This window comes from Geotrypetes seraphini, chromosome 2, assembly GCF_902459505.1.
Source record: "Geotrypetes seraphini chromosome 2, aGeoSer1.1, whole genome shotgun sequence".
NCBI classification, from domain to species: domain Eukaryota; kingdom Metazoa; phylum Chordata; class Amphibia; order Gymnophiona; family Dermophiidae; genus Geotrypetes; species Geotrypetes seraphini.
This window is the reverse complement of record NC_047085.1, coordinates 236,702,750-236,722,205: the sequence shown is the minus strand read 5'-3', so window position 1 is coordinate 236,722,205 and position 19,456 is coordinate 236,702,750. Positions and strand designations below refer to the sequence as shown.

General features: G+C 44.8%; 1 protein-coding gene across 2 annotated transcripts in view; it reads right to left on the bottom strand.

The window, feature by feature from the left end:
* Positions 1-18,993, bottom strand: part of ATF7IP (activating transcription factor 7 interacting protein) — a 353,654-nt gene extending 334,661 nt beyond the window's left edge. Inside the window, exon 1 of one of the 2 annotated variants that reach the window (XM_033935226.1) lies at positions 18,845-18,993. The gene's annotated coding sequence lies outside the window, so the exon portion shown is untranslated. Of the gene's footprint in view, positions 1-18,438; positions 18,576-18,844 lie in introns of those variants that run through there. The other variant, XM_033935228.1, reaches the window with a different exon arrangement.
* Between the last annotated feature and the right edge of the window lie 463 nt (positions 18,994-19,456).

The window sequence follows — 19,456 nt, the reverse complement described above, 5'->3', positions numbered from 1 at the left end:
ATGAGCATAAAGCACAGCAGCTAAACATTCATCACCGCCTGCATAATATTTCCACAATATCCAACAGGGCTTCCTGTTTCGCAATCGACCTCCAAGCTAACCAGAATGGGATGGTGAGAGTGTTGGCAATTTAGGAGAATAAATTTTCTAATACTGTCTGGCCAAAATGGCCATCCTGTCTGGAGAAAACATCCAGACAATAGTGAGAAGTGAAAATATGAACCGAGGACCAAGTAGCAGCCTTGCAAATTTCCTCAATAGGTGTAGATCTGAGGAAAGCTACTGAAGCTGCCATTGCTCTGACCTTATGGGCTGTGACTCTACTCTGTAGGGGTAATCCAGCCTAGGCATAGCAGAAGGAGATAAAAGCAGCCATCCAGTTGGAGATGGTACGCTTTGAGATAGGATGTCCCAACTTATTTGGATCGAATGAGACAAAAAAGTTGAGGAGCAGTTCTGTGTGGTTTGGTACGTTCCAAATAGAAGGCCAAAGCATGTTTACAGTCCAGAGTATGAAGAATTGATTCTCCAGGATGAGAATGAGGCTTTGGAAAGAACACTGGAAGAATAATGGATTGGTTGAGATGAAATTCCGAAACCACTTTAGGTAAGAATTTAGGATGAGTACAAAGAACCACCTTGTCATGATGGAATACAGTGAAAGGTGGATCAGCAACTAAAGCTTGCAGCTCACTGACTCATCGAGCAGAAGTGAGGGCAATGAGAAAGCACAGTTACTTACCGTAACAGTTGTTATCCAGGGACAGCAGGCAGATATTCTCACACATGGGTGACGTCACCGACGGAGCCCCGCAGCGGACAGCCTCAAAAGCAAACTTGCTTGAAGATCTCGAGCTTTCGAGTGCTGCACCGCGCATGCCTTCCCGCCCGAACTAGGGGGCGCATCTCCTGTGAGGATCCTCAGTTCAGATACCTAGCCAAGAAGTCAACCAGGGGAGGTGGGAGGGTTGTGAGAATATCTGCCTGCTGTCCCTGGATAACAACTGTTATGGTAAGTAACTGTGCTTTATCCCAGGACAAGCAGGCAGCATATTCTCACACATGGGTGACCTCCAAGCTAAGCAAAAAGGGATGGAGAGAAAGTTGGCAATTTAAGAAAAAAGATTTTGCAAAACAGATTGGCCAAAATGGCCATCCCTCCTGGATAAAGTATCCAGACAGTAATGAGAGGTGAAAGTATGAAACGAGGACCAAATAGCAGCCTTGCAGATTTCCTCAATAGGAGTTGATTTGAGGAAAGCTACAGACGCCGCCATAGCTCGAACTTTGTGGCCCATCACTTGACCTTGCAGAGGAAGACCAGCCTGAGCATAGCAGGAAGAGATGCAAGCAACCATCCAGTTGGAGATGGTACGCTTCGAGATAGGACGTCCCAACCTATTCGGATCAAAAGAGATGAAGAGTTGAGGAGATGTTCTGTGAGGTTGAGTGCGTTGGAGGTAGAAAGCCAAGGAACGTTTGCAGTCCAAAGTATGAAGTGCCACCTCTCCCGGATGAGAATGCGGCTTTGGAAAAAAGACTGGCAGAACAATAGATTGGTTGATGTGAAATTCTGAAACAACTTTAGGCAAGAATTTAGGATGTGTACGAAGGACCACCTTATCATGGTTAAAGACCTTGAAAGGTGGATCCGAAACCAATGCTTGCAACTCACTGACTCGGTGAGCCGAAGTGAGGACAATCAAGAACACAGCTTTCCAAGTGAGGTACTTGAGGTGAGCCTTGTCAATAGGTTCAAATGGAGGTTTCATCAATTGAGCCAGAACAAAATTAAGATCCCAAACCACAGGCGGCAGTTTAAGAGGTGGATGGAGATTAAAAAGCCCTTTCATAAAGCGGGAAACCATGGGATGCGCAGAGAGCGGTTTCCCATCCAGAGGCTGATGAAAAGCAGCAATAGCACTGAGATGGACTCGAATAGAAGTAGATTGGAGGCCCGATTGGGACAAGTGAAGCAAATAGTCCAGAACTGAAGCTAAGGAGGAAGACATCGGATGAAGCTGACGGTTGGAACACCAAGTAGAAAATCTAGTCCACTTTTGGCCGTAACATTGACGAGTGGACGGCTTTCTGGAAGCAAGGAAGACATCTCGAACAGACTGAGAAAATTGAGAAGAGTCCGTTACGCAGAAAGGTACCAAGCTGTCAAGTGTAGAGACTGCAGATTGGGATGAAGCAAAGACCCTTGACTCTGAGTGAGCAGAGAAGGAAAAACTGGTAGAAGAATAGGCTCCCTGCTGCTGAGTTGAAGAAGAAGGGAGTACCACGGTTGTCTGGGCCACCGAGGAGCTATTAGGATCATGGTGGCATGTTCCGACTTCAGCTTGACAAGAATTCTGAGAATCAGAGGAAATTGAGGGAAGGCATAAAGAAACTGATTCCTCCAGTTCAGAAGAAACGCATCCGCCCGAGACAGTGAGGCGAGAAAATGTGGGAGCAAAACCGAGGGAGTTTGAAGTTGCTGGGCGACGCAAACAGGTCTATCTGAGGGGTCCCCAGCGAACAAACACCTGACGAAGCGTGGGGGAATTGAGTGACCATTCGTGAGGTTGCAGCAGACGACTCAATTTGTCTGCCAGACAGTTCTGTTGACCCTGAATGTAGACAGCTCTGAGAAAGATGTTGTGAGAAATTGCCCAGTGCCACAACCGGAGAGCTTCCTGATAAAGGGAGTGAGATCCCATCCCTCCCTGTTTGTTGACATAATACATGGCTACCTGATTGTCTGTCCGAACAAGTACCACCTGGTCGTGAAGTAGATGAAGAAAAGCTTTGAGAGCAAGGAAAATCGCTCTGAGTTCCAACAGATTGATATGACACCAACGGTCTGTGGAAGTCCACAACCCTTGCGTACCGAGACCATCTATGTGGGCTCCCCAAGCGTAGGTGGACGAATCGGTCGTGAGCACTTTCTGATGAGGAAGATCGTGAAACCGCAAACCTCTGGAAAGATTGGAAGAGAGCATCCACCAGCGGAGAGAATTCTTTAATAAAGGAGTCACCACTATTCGACAAGAAGGCGAGTCCAGAGCTTGTTGCCATTGAGACGCCAGGGTCCACTGAGGGATGTGAAGGTGAAGTCTGGCAAGGGGGGGGGGTCACATGAACCGTAGAAGCCATGTGACCGAGCAGAACCATCATCTGACGGGCAGAGATGGTCGGAAGACAAGGCACCTGCTGGCAGAGTCGAAAGAGGGTTTCCTGACGGTTCAGTGGAAGGAACGCCCTCATGCTGACAGAATCCAGTCGCACCAATAAATTGGAGAGACTGGGCTGGAACCAATTGAGATTTGGGAAAGTTGACATGGAACCCCAGACCTTGAAGAAATGTAATAGTCTGATGGGTCGCTGCAATAACCTCTGGAAGAGAAGGGGCCTTGATAAGCCAATCGTCGAGGTATGGAAACACTTGAAAACCTCAAGAGCGCAGAGCCGCAGCCACTACAACCAAACACTTGGTGAACACTTTGGGGGAGGCTGCCAGGCCGAAGGGAAGAACCCTGTATTGGAGATGAAGATTCCCCACCTTGAATCTGAGATATTTGTGAAAGTTTGGATGAACAGGGATACGAGTATAAGCCTCTTTGAGATCCAGTGAGCACATCCAATCCCCCTGATCCATGAGGGAGTATAAGGTCGGCAATGAGAGCATGCGAAACTTCTCTTTGACTAGAAATTTGTTGAGGGCTCGAAGATCCAGAATGGGTCGCAAATCCCCCGTCTTAATGGGCACCAGGAAATACCTGGAGTAGAAACTTAGATTGCGCTGGGAAGGAGGAATCTCCTCCACTGCTCAAAGGCGAAGAAGTGCCTGAGCCTCTTGAAGAAGAAGGGGGAGTTGCGAGGAACTGGAATGACACTCTCTTGGAGGGTGATCTGGGGGCACCTGAATCAGGCGCAGAGAGTATCCCTCGCAGATAGTTGTCAGCACCCAGAGGTCCAATGTTATACTTTCCCAACGGGAAGAAAACAGGGAAAGGCGATAATTTTGTAGGGAGGATAGAGTGCTCGGGACCGGAACGTCAAAAAGACGGAGCCGGTTTGGTGGCTGCAGGCGCCTGAGACTTCTGAGAACGTTGATGCTGCTGAGGACGTCGAGGAGGAGGTCTAGAAAAACCAGTTGTCTTCATCGGGTAACGGCGAGCCGGTGGTTTATAAGCCCGGGACGTAGACGGTTTGGGCTTCGATCTGAGCAGAGAAGCAAAAGAGCGCTCATGTTCGGAGAGTCTCTTGGTGGCAGCTTCAATGGAGTCGTCAAACAACTCATTGCCCTGACAAGGTAAGTTGGTGAGACGGTCCTGCAAGTTAGGGTCCATGTCGACTATGCAGAGCCAGGCCAGGCGACGCATGGCGACCGCAAAAGCCGACACCCTCAAAGAAAGCTCAAAGGCATCATAAGATGCCTGCAACATAAAAAGCCTCAACTGTGAAAGAGTCTGGAGGATTTGCTTGAATTCAGACAAACGGTGTTTGGACACGTCGGGATAGAAGGAAGGCAACATCGTCAAAAAAATGGTTGAAGTAGGACGTAAAAACATAGTTATAGTTCAATATCCTATTAGCCATCATCGAATTTTGATATAATCGACGGCAAAATTTATCCATGGTGCGACCTTCGCGACCAGGTAGAACAGTTGCAGAGATCTTAGATGGATGAGCTTTCTTGAGGGAGGACTCAACTTCTAAAGATTGGTGAGAGAGTTGAGACTTTTTGAAGCCTTTACAGGGGACAGTGCGATATCGACTCCAACTTTGATGGAATAGCCGTGACAGAATAAGGAGTTTCCATATTGTGCATGAAGGTCTCCTTAAGAACCGGAGTCATGGGCAACCTCAAAGTCTCCTTGGGAGGATGTGAGAGTTCCATGTCTGCCAAGTATTCTGGGGTATATTTGGAATCTGAATGTAAGTCCAAATGAAGAGCCTGCCCCATGTTGAAGACAAACTTTGCAAACGAGGACGATTTTGAGGATGAAACCCCCTCAGGAGAGGCAGACCGGGAACGAGGCGCCACAGAATAAGATGGAGAAGCCTCATGGGAGTACTGAGACACCGGCTCCGATTCCAATCGCACTGTCACCGAAGAAGCCCCACTCCCAGTTTGCGGCGGAGTGAAGGAATGCTTCCTCTTTAGACTCCTCGACAGTGACGTCCGTGGAGTTCGAAGCACGGAATGCCTCGAAGCTGGAGGAGACAAGTCTCGAAGCAAAGGCCTCGAGGGAGGAGTCCTCGACCTCGAATGCCTCGAAGATAAAGGAGACGAGGCGCCCTTAACTTCAGAACGAGGAAGTTGCCTCAAAGAAAATTCAGAAGGTTTCAAGCTCTTCGAAGAAAGGTGCTTCGACTGCCTCGAGCGATGTTTCGAACGAGGCAAAGAGGGTCTCGAAGGAAGATCCAGGGAGGAGTCTGAAGAAGAAACCCTCCTGCGAGACCTGCCCCGTGGATGCTGTACCAGAGTCTCGGGCTGCTGCTCAGGCTGGCCCACCGGAGGCAAGGTCGAAGTCGGGACCAACTGAGCTACAATGGAAGAAATTTGTGTGGTCAAGATAGACTTGAGCATATCTTCAAACATGGGCACCGAGACCAAGGGATTCGGTCTCGAAGGTGCTCCCATGCACTCCAAGGAGGGCGACCTCGATTGAGAGTATTCCCGAGACTTGGAGGCACGTTTAGCTGAAGGCCTCGTGGACAGCGTCCCACTCTGAGCCCCGGGTTGCATGGACAGGGACTCTGGAGGCTTCTTGGACAAGGTACCTGAAAAGGAAGCAGGAGACTTACCCCCAGGTGCGGGCTTCGAGGACCGGACCGAGGAAGTCTTCGAGGCCGAGGCAGCCGTCGAGGGCGAGGTCTTAGCGCCCGAGGCCACCTCCGAGGTCGAGGACTTAGGTCCGGAAGGCATCGATATCGTTGAGGCCGAGGTCTTCTCAGGTTCCATGGAGAAAAGTTGCAAAAACCGATCACAGCGGCGGCGAAAAGCACGAGGCTGAAGGGTGAGACAACGAACACAATCCTCGGGGTTGCGAGTGGCACCCAAACAAATCATACACCGACTATGAGGGTCAGTGATAGAAATCGTCCTGCCGCACTGGTAGCAACGTTTAAACCCAGTCAAAGGCTGGGACATAGAAAAAATGAAGTCCGATCCGGTGAAAAAAGAGACTGGGCCTAAGTCCGGAGTCTCCGTGCCCGGAGAAAAGAGAAAACAAAAACTAAACTATAAATTTTTTTATTTTAAAGAAAAAATGAAAAGCAATAAGCAGTAAACGCACAGCGACTGAATAAAATCCAGCTGCAGTGAAAGAAGGCACAACGCTGCGGAGCGAGATGAACAAGTCTTCTCAGATCCGCGGAAAACGTTGAACTGAGGATCCTCACAGGAGATGCGCTCCCTAGTTCGGGCGGGAAGGCATGCGCGGTGCAGCACTCGAAAGCTCGAGATCTTCAAGCAAGTTTGCTTTCGAGGCTGTCCGCTGCGGGGCTCCTTCGGTGACATCACCCATGTATGAGAATATGCTGCCTGCTTGTCCTGGGATAAACACCACTTTCCAAGTGAGATACTTCAGATGAGCCGTAGATGTTGTTTCAAATGGAGGCTTCATCAATTGAGTAAGAACAACATTGAGGTCCCAAACCACTGGAGGCAATTTGAGAGGAGGTTTGACATTGAAAAGTCCTTTCATGAATCTGGAAACCACCGGATGAGCAGAAAGGGGTTTTCCTTCAATAGGCTGAAAGAAAGCAGCAATTGCACTGAGATGGACTCGGATCGATGTAGACTTGAGGCCAGAGGTGGATAAGTGCAAAAGGTAGTCTAAAACAGAAGATAAAGAGGAATGTTGAGGCTCCTTATCGTGAGAAAAACACCACATAGAAAATGTAGTCCATTTTTGGTGATAGCATTGTCTAATGGTAGGCTTCCTAGAAGCCTCTAAAATATCTCTTACAGATTGAGAAAACTGAAGAGGAGCTATGTTGAGAGGTACCAAGCTGTCAGGTGTAGAGACTGCAGTTTGTGATGAAGCAGAGATCCCTGACTCTGTGTAAGCAGAGATGGAAAAACTGGTAGAAGGTATGGCTCCCTGCTGCTGAATTGAAGGAGAAGGGAGTACCAAGGTTGTCTCAGCTACTGAGGAGCAATCAGAATCATGGTGGCATGGTCGTTCTTTAACTTGACAAAAGTCTTGAGAATGAGAGGGAATGCATACAGGAAGAGATTCGTCCATTCCAGAAGAAAAGCATCTGCCTCGAGGTGATGAGAATAGATTCTGGAGCAGAACTGAGGCAGTTTGTGGTTGTGGGGACCTGCAAAGAGATCTGAGGCGTTCCCCACTGTGAAAAAATGTGATGAAGAGGCGAGGAATGGAGTGTCCATTCGTGAGGTTGCAGAAGACGACTCAAGTTGTCTGCCAAGCAATTTTTCGCCCATTGGATGTAGACAGCTTTGAGGAAGGTGTTGTGGCGGATTGCCCAGTCCCAAATCTTCAGAGCTTCTTGACAAAGGGAGGAAGATCCCGTCCCTCCCTGTTTGACATAATACATGGCGACTTGGTTGTCCGTCCGAATGAGGACTACCTGATCTTGAAGATGTTGAAAAGCTTTGAGAGCCTTGAAAATCGCTCCGAGTTCCAACAGATTGATGCGACACTAACGATCCATATTGGTCCAGTGGCCTTGAGTACAGAGACTATCGAGATGAGCGCCCCAAGCGTAGGTCGAGGAATCTGTTGCGAGGACCTTCTGATGAGGGGGCGTTTGAAACAGCAAGCCTCTGGAGAGATTGGAAGAGAGCATCCACCAGCTAAGAGACTGTCTCAATGATGGAGTGACTGCAATGTGTCAAGAAAGTGGGTCGCAAACCTGCGTCCACTGAGATGCCAGGGTCCACTGAGGAATTCTGAGGTGAAGTATGGCAAAAGGAGTCACGTGTACTGTGGAGGCCATGTGACCCAGGAGTACCATAATGTGTCTCGCTGATATGGAGCAAAATTTCTGGGATGTAGTCATTCGTCCTCCTTCCTCCCAGCAGGTCTACCATCTCTCCTCCCACACTAGGTCCAACATCCATAGTCAGTGGAATGCTTTTTTGTTTGGGGGGCCCAAAAGCACTGCCCAGGCTCCACCCCAGACCCAGCCGCCATATTAATAATAGTACTAATTGTAAATGCCATTTCTTTCATTTATCACATACACACAATAAGGGTATATCGTTCCAACTCCTTCTACTGCCACATCCAACATTTCTCCCTCTCTCATCCCCCCGGACTGTGTACAGCATCTTTTGCCCCTGCACACCAGCCCCATGCCCAATATTTCTCCTTCTATTACCCCTCTCCAGAACCATGCAACATCTCTTCCTCCATTCCCTCCACTACCAGGTCCAACATTCTTCCCTCTTGCATCTGTCCCACTGTTCCCTCTCCACCACCACATCCAACATTTCTCCCTCTCATCTCTCTCTACCTTACTCCTCTCCCACCAACATGTCCAACAATTCTCTTCCTATGCCCAACATTCTCCTCTTTCTTACTTTCCCCGTGTACACCATCTCTTTCCCTCACACCCATGCTCAACAATTTTCCCTTTCTATTCCCTCCTCTACCTCAGCATCTCTTTCCTTCTATCCTTCCATCTTATCTCCCAAGTTCATGCTCCTTCTTTCCCTTCCTTCTGTATCCCAAGTTTGTGCCCCTTCCCTCCTTCCTTACAGACTTTGTCTTAAGTTTGTCTCCCCTCTCTTCCTTCTGTGTCCCAAGTTCATGCTCCCACCCTCCTTCCTTCCTTTGACCCAAGTTAATGCCCCTTCCTTCTGTATCCAAAGTTTGTGACCCCTCCCTCCTTCCTTACTGACATTTTCTCTGCATACAGAGTGCTTTATGTTTTTTTAAATTTTATTCTTGGTAGATCATTTTGACTTGGTCATTTTAAAAGTAGCTCGAAGCCAAAAAAGTGTGGGCACCCCTGCTCTAGAGCCATTTCTTATATGACTGGATGAGCTATATTTATCTTTTTTTTAGTTGTTTAAATTCATGCAGAAATAAATGGCTAGATTGAACCTAATGACTTCATTAACGCCTTTCCCTTTTTTAAACCTCTATATCAGTGGTTCCCAAACCTGTCCTGGAGGACCCCCCAGGCCAGTCGGGTTTTCAAGATAGCCCTAATGAATATGCATGGAGCAGATCTGCATTCCTGGCATCTCCATTATATGCAAATCTCTGTCATGCATATTCATTAGGGCTATCTTGAAAACCCGACTGGCCTGGGGGTCCTCCAGGACAGGTTTGGGCACCACTGTTCTATACCATTTGAAAAAGGGCAAATATCTAATTATTCCCTTCTAGAATTGGATACTTCTTAAATTTATTAAAAATATTCTAGCACAAGTGTCAAACCTTAAAAAAGGAAGTCATATTGAGCATTGGAAAATAATAAACTAATAAAAAATAGTACATATTTAGGGCTCCTTTTACTAAGTTGTGATAGTGATTTTAGTGTGCACTTAGCGCGCGCAGAATTGCCATGTGCAATAGACGCCAACGCCAGCATTGAGCTGGCTTTAGTTTTCCCGCTTAGCATGGAGGTTTGCATGCGCTAAACATGCTAGCGCACCTTAGTAAAAGAGGGGGTTAATTTTCCCCATCCCACTCCACCCGGCTACTTTTTCATGCCACCCGACTGGAAAAATTTTCTGGGGAGAACACTGAAAACGCCCTGGTAAATAGGAGGAGGGCGTGTAGGCTTGGCAGGAGCTGGCTTTGGCTTAGGTCTGACAATAGAAGCAAAGGATTTTCATGCTCAGACAATTTCTTGGTGGCTGCCTCAATAGATTCATCGAAGAGGTCATTGCCTGCACAAGGAATATTAGCCAAGCGGTTCTGAAGATTAGGATCCATGTCAATGGTACGAAGCCAGCCAAGGCGGCGCATTGCTACAGAACAAGCAGCCGCCCTGGCAGACAACTCAAAGGCATCGTAAGACTGAAGTAGATGTAATCTGAGTTGTGATAGAGAAGCTATGACTTCTTGAAATTCAAAGTGCTTTTGAGTATCTAAATAACTGAGAAATTTAGGCAAAAGAGCAATGAGAAACTCAAAATAAGTGATAAAATGGAAATTGTAATTAAGGACTTTAGAGGACATCAAGGCATTTTGATAGATGCGACGTCCAAATTTGTCGATAGTTTTCCCTTCCAGGAGAAACGGTAGCATAAAACTTGGAAGGATAGGAACTTTTCAAAGATGACTCCACAAGTAGGGATTGGTGAGATAACTGTGAATTCTCAAATCCTTTGCACTGGAGAGTTTTATTTGCCTGGAAATTGCCTGGAAATTGCATAAGGAGTCTCCAGGCATCTGGTAAAAGTCTGAGAGAAAAGCTTGTGAAGAGGAAGCTTAAGTGACTCTGCCAGAGGTTGAGGAAGATGCATGACTTACAGATACTTCTTAGAGTATTTGGAACCAGCATTCAATTGAAGGTCCAAGTCAACAGCCATCTGACGAAGAAATGAAGAGGAAGATAGCTGATCCACCAATGTCTTGCCTCAAGAAGGACTTGAGGTCATCGAGGCAGCCTGGGTCGAAGATGAAGCTTCGGCTGGAAAAAAGGCATCAAAAGAATAGGAAGACTTGGACGAAGCAATCGAAACCACTGAGTCCTCGAGGTGTGGAAGTGGAGACTTCGATCGAGGAGTCGATGGTCTAGTAGAACTAGAAGGTGTATATCGAGGCTTGGTTGAAGAAGGACGATCTTTGGAAGAAGAGCCATGCCTGGATGTATGCCTTGAGGAAGGCCTCGATCGTCGGTGAGAATGGTGCTTGGAAGCAGGTCTCGAAGATCGAGGAGACTTCGCCCCGGAGATAGAAGCAGTCAATGCCATCAAGGAATGGATAGGGCTGGAAGCTGTAGATTGAAGCTCCAGAGGCTTGATGGAGGAACTTCAATGCACTCCCAAAGACTCTGCTCTTTGTATGGAGTGTAAGGATTCCTGTCGAGGCACTCGCAAAGAATCTGCTCCTTGCTTCACATGCATAGATGCCAGACCAGAAACTCGCAGAGACTCTGCTCACTGCATAGTGTGTAGGTTCAGACTGAGGCATAGGAAGAGGCTCAACCTCGTGGGAGTCTGCAGGCTGGAATAGAGTAAGAAGCTTCGGTCCCATATTAGTGAGGAACTGAATGAATTGTTTCTCTAACATGGTCTGGAAAGAAGCCGGCAAGGATGGATCCGCGTCTGAAACCGGACCAGCTGCTTTGGTTGGAGATTCCACAGAGGCAGTGGAAATGTGCTTCGACTTGGAAGTCTTAGGCACCTTAAACACCATCGCTGGAACTTTCTGCTGAGCTATCTGACCTGAGGATACAGGGGAAGATACAGCAGACGTCGTCGAGAAAAGAGCCACTGCAAACGAAGAAGGTCTGATGAGGCTCGAGGTCGAAGCAGCGGAGGCAGGAGGACCCTCGGTCGAAGGTGAGACTGAGGTCGGCTTTAGAGTCGAGGAAGTGGTCGAATCCATCCCGAAGAGCTTCTCCACTGAAAGTAGACAACATTTAAGGGCTCGAGGTTGAAGAATAGCACAGCGCTCGCACGACTTCGGATGATGATCTGGCCCAAGATACTTGAGGCACCTACTGTGTGGGTCCATGAGAGAAATCGCACGTCGACACTGGCTACACTTCTTGAAGCCTGTTGCTAGCCGGGATATAGGAGGAAAAACAGCCGCCGCAACGTCAAAGCCCCTGGGCTATGGCCTGCCCTGGCAGCCAAATGGAAGAAATCTTTTTTTTTTTTTAAACTAGAAATAAAAGAAATACAGCGATTCGTGAAGAAAAAGAACACAAACCGCGGTGAGAGAAGGTACGCGTTAAGTAAGTTGAACGCAGAGAGTCAAAGAGGGACTTCTCGGCTCCGCGGAAAACTGAGAACTGAGGAGACGCACCCTGTGCTGGGCGGGAAGGCACTTGCGCATGCGCAGTGCAGCTAACTTGAAACTTCTAGTTTCTACAAGCAAGTCTGCTTGCGAGGCTTCCGCATTGTGGCTCCGTCGATGACATCACCCATATGTGAGAATAGACTGCCTGCTTGTCCTGGGATAATTGCCGCTTTCTCTGATGGGGAGGATACATCTCTTCAAAACAGTTTTATTCCCAAAATGGTTTTATGTTCTCCAAACTCTTTCCTTGTATTTATTACAGAAGGATGTTCGGGCTTTATATTCGATGTTATCCAAGTTTTGTTGTGTGTGGGGGGAAGAAACCTAAATTTAGATGGCATCTATTGTTGGAACCTTGGACCAGGATTTGGAGTGCCGAACCTTCTTGCCTATAATCAGGTTTCTTTACTACGTCATATTCGGGATTGGGTCTTGGGCACTATGTTGTATACAGATCTGACTTTGGAGCGAGATTATTTTTATCCCGTTCACCTTCTTTATCTCCTCCATGCACATTTTACATAGTCCTTTTTAGGCCCCTCTGGGTGGTATGGAAGAGGATACTCTTTTTGGCACCAGGATCCCCATTAGAGAATGACACGGGGAAAAAATGTCCCCCCTCTGTCTTCCCCATGTCCTTTCAGCATCCTTCTCCCCCCTCTGTCTTCCCCATGTCCTTTCAGCATCCTTCTCCCCCCCTGTCTTCCCCATGTCCTTACAGCGTCCTTCTCCCCACTCTGTTTTACCCATTTCCCTTCAGCGTCTTTTCCTCTCCACCCCACATTTCCACCTCCCTGCCCCTTACCTTCGTGGCGCTTTCACTCCCCTCCCCTCCAAGGACAACAGGCCCAGTCCGACAAACCTCTCTGCCCTTTACCTATGGCCAGCGATATCTAAACTGCCTTCTTTCAGCAGCCAGAACGTTGTAGTTGCATATGGCTGCCGTAAAGGTCATCTCTGCTGCAACATCCGGTTGCGTCAGAGATGACCTTTACAGCAGCCACACGCAGCTTCAACGCTCCGGCTGCTGTAAGAAGGCAATTTAGACTCGCGGCCACGAAGGTAAGGGGCAGGGAGGGAGAAAGGGAGCTGTTTCAACTCAGCGGCGGCAGTAAAGAGGGCGGCAGTAGGGAGGGAGCCTGACAGGTGACCGTACGCGTTCCCTCCCTTAACTGCGGGGACAAGGCCATTCACCACTCCACGGGGCGGTGAATGGCCTTGTCCCCGTAGCCACGGTGAACACAGGTTTTTCCTCACTGTTTTGGCGGGTTACCCATAGCTAGACGTGGGTAACAGCCACCGTGTCATTCTCTAATCCCCATGTTAGTGTCTTGCTGCCATTGGTAGGAAATTTCTTTCCCCCCTGGTTTTTGGTCGGTGGAGAGCTAGGGGAGTGGAGAATCTTATGCATGTTTTGCGGGAAGACAGGGCACACATATCACATGAGTTTTTGCAGAGGGGTGTGTCACACATTGGCCTTTTTTATGCCTATTGTCAGATGGGGCATTATGTGGGTTCACTCCCTATGGGATCTTTGTCTAGGGATTTTGGGATTCGCTTTTGTGCTTTCCTAAAAGCGGATCCAGAGACCAAGATCTCAGTTTCATATTTTCACAGACAATTCACTGACTTTAGTTCCCCCAGGGATTTTTTTTCTATTTTGGAGGCTTGGCAGCAGGACCTGAGGAGGGAACTTAAAGAGGGAAATTTCTTGCTCGGAGCTCTTAAAAAAAAAAAAAAAAAAAAGACTCCTGGTCTGGTGTATAATGCTGAACTTCGGGAGTGTCACTGTAGAATCCTGATGACAGCATATACTTCCCAAAGTTAGGCTTATTACTTGGGATGTGTGCATACTCAGTTATGTAAAAAGTGTTCTGCTGAGGTGAATTCTTATTTTCATGGCCTCTGGGGTTCTACACGTATTCAGAGATGCTGTTGTTTTTGTTTTGGTTTTTTTTTGGGGGGGGGGCACTGGCTTCCTTTTTGAGGAGGGTTTTGCAAGTACCTATTTGTGTCTCTCCATTTTCCTTGCTGTTTGCTCACTTTTCTATGTTATCGGTGTATACTTCCGACAGAAAACTGTTTCTAGGTAAATGTTATATTTGGGAGAAAAAATGTATTTTTAATCATTGGATGTCTGATGAATCCCCCTCCCCATCCTTTTGGTACTGGAGAAACAAACTTCATGAACTGATGGGATGGGAGGCCAGGATGGCTTACACCTCTCACAGAAGAAGTAGAGATTTTGTTAATTCTTGGACTCCTTATTTGAACATTTTGCCTCCAGGAAGTCGTAGTAGTATTTTAAAATCAACTTCAGATGTATACTACTCCACCTGTCTAAGTTCTTCTGTTCTTTTGTCTGTTGGATGGTTTGGGATAGGGAGGGGAGGGGTTTCCGGTGGGGGAAAGGGGGGGCTTGGTTGAGTTATGGAGGATATCAGAGTACACTCCTCCATGGCAGGTAGATCTTATTGTATAAGCTTGGCTGGTGTACTTGCCTCTGTTTGTGTTGTCTTTTTCTTGCTAATAACAAGATTTAAATATAAATCCACAAACAAGTAAAAAAAATTAAATGCACCACAAAATTAAAAACAAAATAAACGGAGCACATGAGCGAGACACCTTCATACTTGACTGCAGAAGGAAGAACTGAAGGGGGCAGCAGACTGTGGAGAAGGAGTTGAAAGCTATGATTGACCTCTTCTGCAATATGCTCGTGAGTACAGATAGATAACACCTATGGTTCAGCATACCATCCCTATTCACAGGAGCTGCTATTAAATATTTAATTCTACTGTGTTTCACCGAAAATAAGAGTGTCTGTTATATTAATTTGGGGTCCAAAAAATGCATTAGGGCTTATTTTGGGGGAGGATGTCATTTTTTTTCATGTACAACAATTATCTCTCCCTTCCTCTCCTCCACCCCAATTCTTCCTCTTTCTTTTATCCCCCCCATATACAGAATCTTTCCTCCCCTGTCACCCATCCCCTTGTGCAGCAGAACCCCACTGACCCTCCCACTGTGAGACTGACATACCTCCGCTCCAAGGCCTCCAAAATCAGCAGCAATGGCAGTTGTTTTGGGATGACTCAGAGTGGAGGTATGTCAGGTCTCACCAGGGTGGTGATTGCTGAATTGACGAGTCCAATTTTTTCAGTGAATCGGGCAACAGTAGTGTCAGGGATGGAGTCAGAGACATTTGCGGGGGGCTTCAGGGGATGATCTTAACTAGGGACTATTTTGGGGGGGAGGGCTTATAATAGGAGCATCTTTAAAAAATCATGCTAGGGCTTATTTTCAGGATAGGTCTTATTTTCGGGGAAACAGGGTAGTACTTAAATAATTTTTAATGTCCCTCTGACTTACCCCCTCCTTTATAAAGTTATGCTAGCATTTTTAGCACCGACTGTGGCAGATGCTCATAGGAGTTCTACGAGTATGGGAGCCATTACTGCAGCAGCCGGCACTAAAAATGCTAGCGTAGCTTTGTAAAGGAGGGGGGGGTCAATGAGCACCACCACTGAAAATCTCAATGAGGCAAAATGCTACTATACAGAGCCTTCTCAGAATATAGAAAAATAAACAACACACACCTGTAGAATTAGCTGAAATATAAGTAAAATATAACAGACTTAAAGGATGTGGCAATAATAAATTTCACCTTCAGTGATTCCGATATCAATTTATATAAATCCTATTTGGCTATGTAATTAACATTTATATACTTGAAAGTTCTCTACATATCCATAAGTGAGTTTTGAAACTATGTGCATTATATTCTACCTTAAATAAAATGTATTCATTACCTAGGGTCCCTTTTACTAAAACTTAGTATGCTCTAATAAAATCAGCATAAGCTAAACGCTAAGCACACACCAATATAATTAGTGCACACTGAGCTTTAGTGAAAGGGCCCCCTAATATTTTATGAACAAACAAAATAATCTTGGAACAAAACTAACAGGATAAGAGAGAAAGAAACAGAAAATGTGGAGAATAATCTAAGGAGAAAGCTGAGAACCAGGAACTAGGGTTTAAACCCAGATGATTAACGATGGCATTTACAAAGCTTAGTAGAGGTTTCTACCACCCGCCAGCAAGGTAAATGCTCCAATGCTCATAGAATTCCTATGAACGTCTGAGCATTTACCTTGTTGGCCTGCGGTAGAAACCTCTACTGCGGCTTTGTAAAAGGAGCCCTAAGTGATTTGTTCAAGATCACAAGGAGCACTATCCAGTCACCTTTTAGCTAGATTTACTAAAAGGCACTAACTACCACATTAATGTGCATTAATATTTATATATAATGTGCATAAATGTTGCTAATAATACAGTAGCATATTTTATTAAAGTTTATTTTTTTTTTTTATTATAAGCTCTCTGGACAGGGATACTATATAAACCGACTGTTTTAAATATAACTCACCACCTGCTACTGCTGAATAAATCACAAGCTAAATTCAAAAAGCAGATACAGGTAAGAATGTTTAAAGAATGGTCAAAGTATTATTGCGGCTTTAAGAATGCCATAGAAATATTACCAATATAAAAAGATACACAATGTACTAAAAGTGTTTACACGGCTTACTGGAGCCATATTCAAACAGGAAGCCATTTTGTCTAGTTAGACCAGTGATCTCCAACTCAAACCCTTTGCAGGGCCACATTTTGGATTCATAGGTACTTGGAGGGCCTCAGAAAAAAATAGGTAATGTCTTATTAAAGAAATGATAATTTTGCACGAGGTAAAAACTCTTTTTAGTTTAACTATAAATTACAATATTATTAAGACTTAGCTAAAAGAAAAGATTTATAAAGAGCCATATGATCAAAAAACTGCTTTATTTTACTTTTGTGATTATGATAAACATACTGAGGTCCTCAAAATAGTACGTGGCGGGCCGCATGTGGGCTGTGAGTTTGAGACCACTGAGTTAGACTGAACAATACAATTTAAATAGATCATGCATAAAGTTCAAGTTATGTAGCTACCTTACAACTGGGATAAACCATATTCAACTGCATACAGGGATAAAGCACAAAAAAAAGAAAGTGTCCTTGGATTCCACAGTAAATCATTTTGAAAAATATCTTATAGGAAATTATTTGGATGCTATGGCTATATCCATCAAGTACAAAGTATACTTAATCATAAAGGTAAAATTTAACATTTAGGAAAATAACAATTCTTTAAAGTTTCAAACCATGTGTTCCAAATTTAACACTAAAATATTAAATGAATGAAGAACCTAATACAGTAAACAAATAATTATGTAAGTTGTAGGTATTTCATACGCAAGTTGTATATTTCTTGTTATTCCATAAGTCAAAATTTTTTTAAAAAAATTTGTAACTTTTTATTTACATATTGATTGATTGATAGAAAATTTCTAAAGATACAAAGATATAAAGGCTGTTATGGCATAAAATATGTCCACTTTCCTACATCATCATGACTGTACTTCCTATTGGTTGTAATACAGCCCATAAATATTTATATGCCTCTGTTTTGACACCGTTCCATACCATAAAGTTAGCAAGTATGTTTTGTTTCTTTGAGAATTGGTTAATTACAAACACACTCAAAAGTATCAGTAATAAAGGTTTCTCATCAAATCCAACAGTAGAAAACTTTTCTTATGCACGTCTCCTAGAACTAAGTGCAGCCACACTTTTAGGGGGAAATCATCAATATGTCCTACTGTTAAGAAGAATTATTTTACCAGAGTGTGGTGCAGCGGTTAAAGCTACAGCCTCAGCATCCTGAGGTTGGTTCAAACCCACGCTGCTCCTTGTGACCCTGGGGAAGTCACTTAACCTCCCCCCACACGCACACACATACATTTCGCCCCAGGTACATTAGATAGATTGAGGCCGCAGGAACAGACAGAGAAAAAAATGCTTGAGTATCTGAATAAATTCATGTAAACCGTTCTAAGTTCCTCTGGGAAAACGGTATAGAAAATAGAATAAATTAATATTTTAGCATAAGGTTACATTGCATAAAATAGAACCCTTTATTAAAATAATCCATCTTAACAGTAGCAGACATTGATGAATTCCCTTTTACAAAAATGTGAAAGAGGTTTGCTGAATGCTGTGCCCTGATCCAACAGTCACAGAGTTCCTATGAGCATCAGAGCAGCGCAGAGCATTCAGCATGCCAGCAGGCACTAAAAATCTTTTCTGCGATTTAGTAAAAGTGTTTGTGGGTAATATTACGATGTGCTGTGCAATAAGAGACAAATCCAGCTGAAAAATTCTTAATACTTACCATTTTCGCCTTACAGTTTAAACAAAAGTTGTATTGTTAAAAACCTATGGATTTATTAAAGTGATCACTCAAATTATCACAATGACACATTTATATATTTTTCCATTTCACTAAAAAAAAATTGTTGATATTACAAGATTAACAATAGAAAGCAAAATGATGTTCTCTCCACATTCAAAACACAAAACAAAATATAAGTTTACCTACCTTTCTTACTAATCAGCAATACCTAGAAGTAAAGAACTCTAAATAACCGTTTTTCTAAACACTGCTTACCAGAAACAAAACAAAACACAACACAACACAACACAACACAACACAACACATCACCAATTCACTAAATGGCGCCCAACTGAGGAGGGAAATGTACAGAGCATGCGTGACTCATGCCACAAGGTGTCCTTAACACCAATGCATTGGATCACGTGCTCCACTGCAGCTGTTGCAATCACGCTATCAGCTAAGCGCATGCGTGCAAAGAAAAAAGTAAAAACGATCTCGACTCGCTATCGCCATCAGGAAGAAAAAAAAAAAAGAGCTACCAACAACAACAAAAAAACTACTTCTAACGCAACTAAACACAAAATTACTATAATAATGAGACACAACCTACCTTCACAAAAACACTACCACCTTCGTTTCTGTTGGCGGACGCACCTCGACCGACTCCAGCGTATTTTTTCTCTACCTTCTCCGTTCTCGTTCTTTCTCTTTGCCGAGATTCAAACAAACTAGGCGGCTGAACAGCCAGCCCCTCCTCCCCCGCAGCACGCGCTAGTCCGTTATGCAAATTGCACAAGTATAGACGCCCCATTATTTCTGTGAGCCAATCCCTAGTAAGTTCTGTGATCGTTAATATGCAAAACAGTTGGGAATATATTTAAATAAAAAAAAAAACGTGACTTTTGGATACACCCTTTTGTCTTCTAGTGCTGGCTGGAGGAGAACGTTCCGATGAGAGGTTTTTGTTAAGGTAGAACTGAATTGTTCTTAGTCAGATGGTTGAAAGGAACAAATACTAGAGTGAAACACGGTTTCTGTTTGTGGTTTAACAGAAATTTTAACAAAAAAGTCGTAGTTATTTAATATTGGAGGGAAAGTTTTTTTACGTATCCGAAAGTCAATAACAACCAAAGGATAAAGAGTATGTTTTCTGTTATATTTCATGGTAGTTTGATTTGTCAACTCTTTTTTTTTTTTTTTTTTCTAGTGGGTAAGGTTTTTA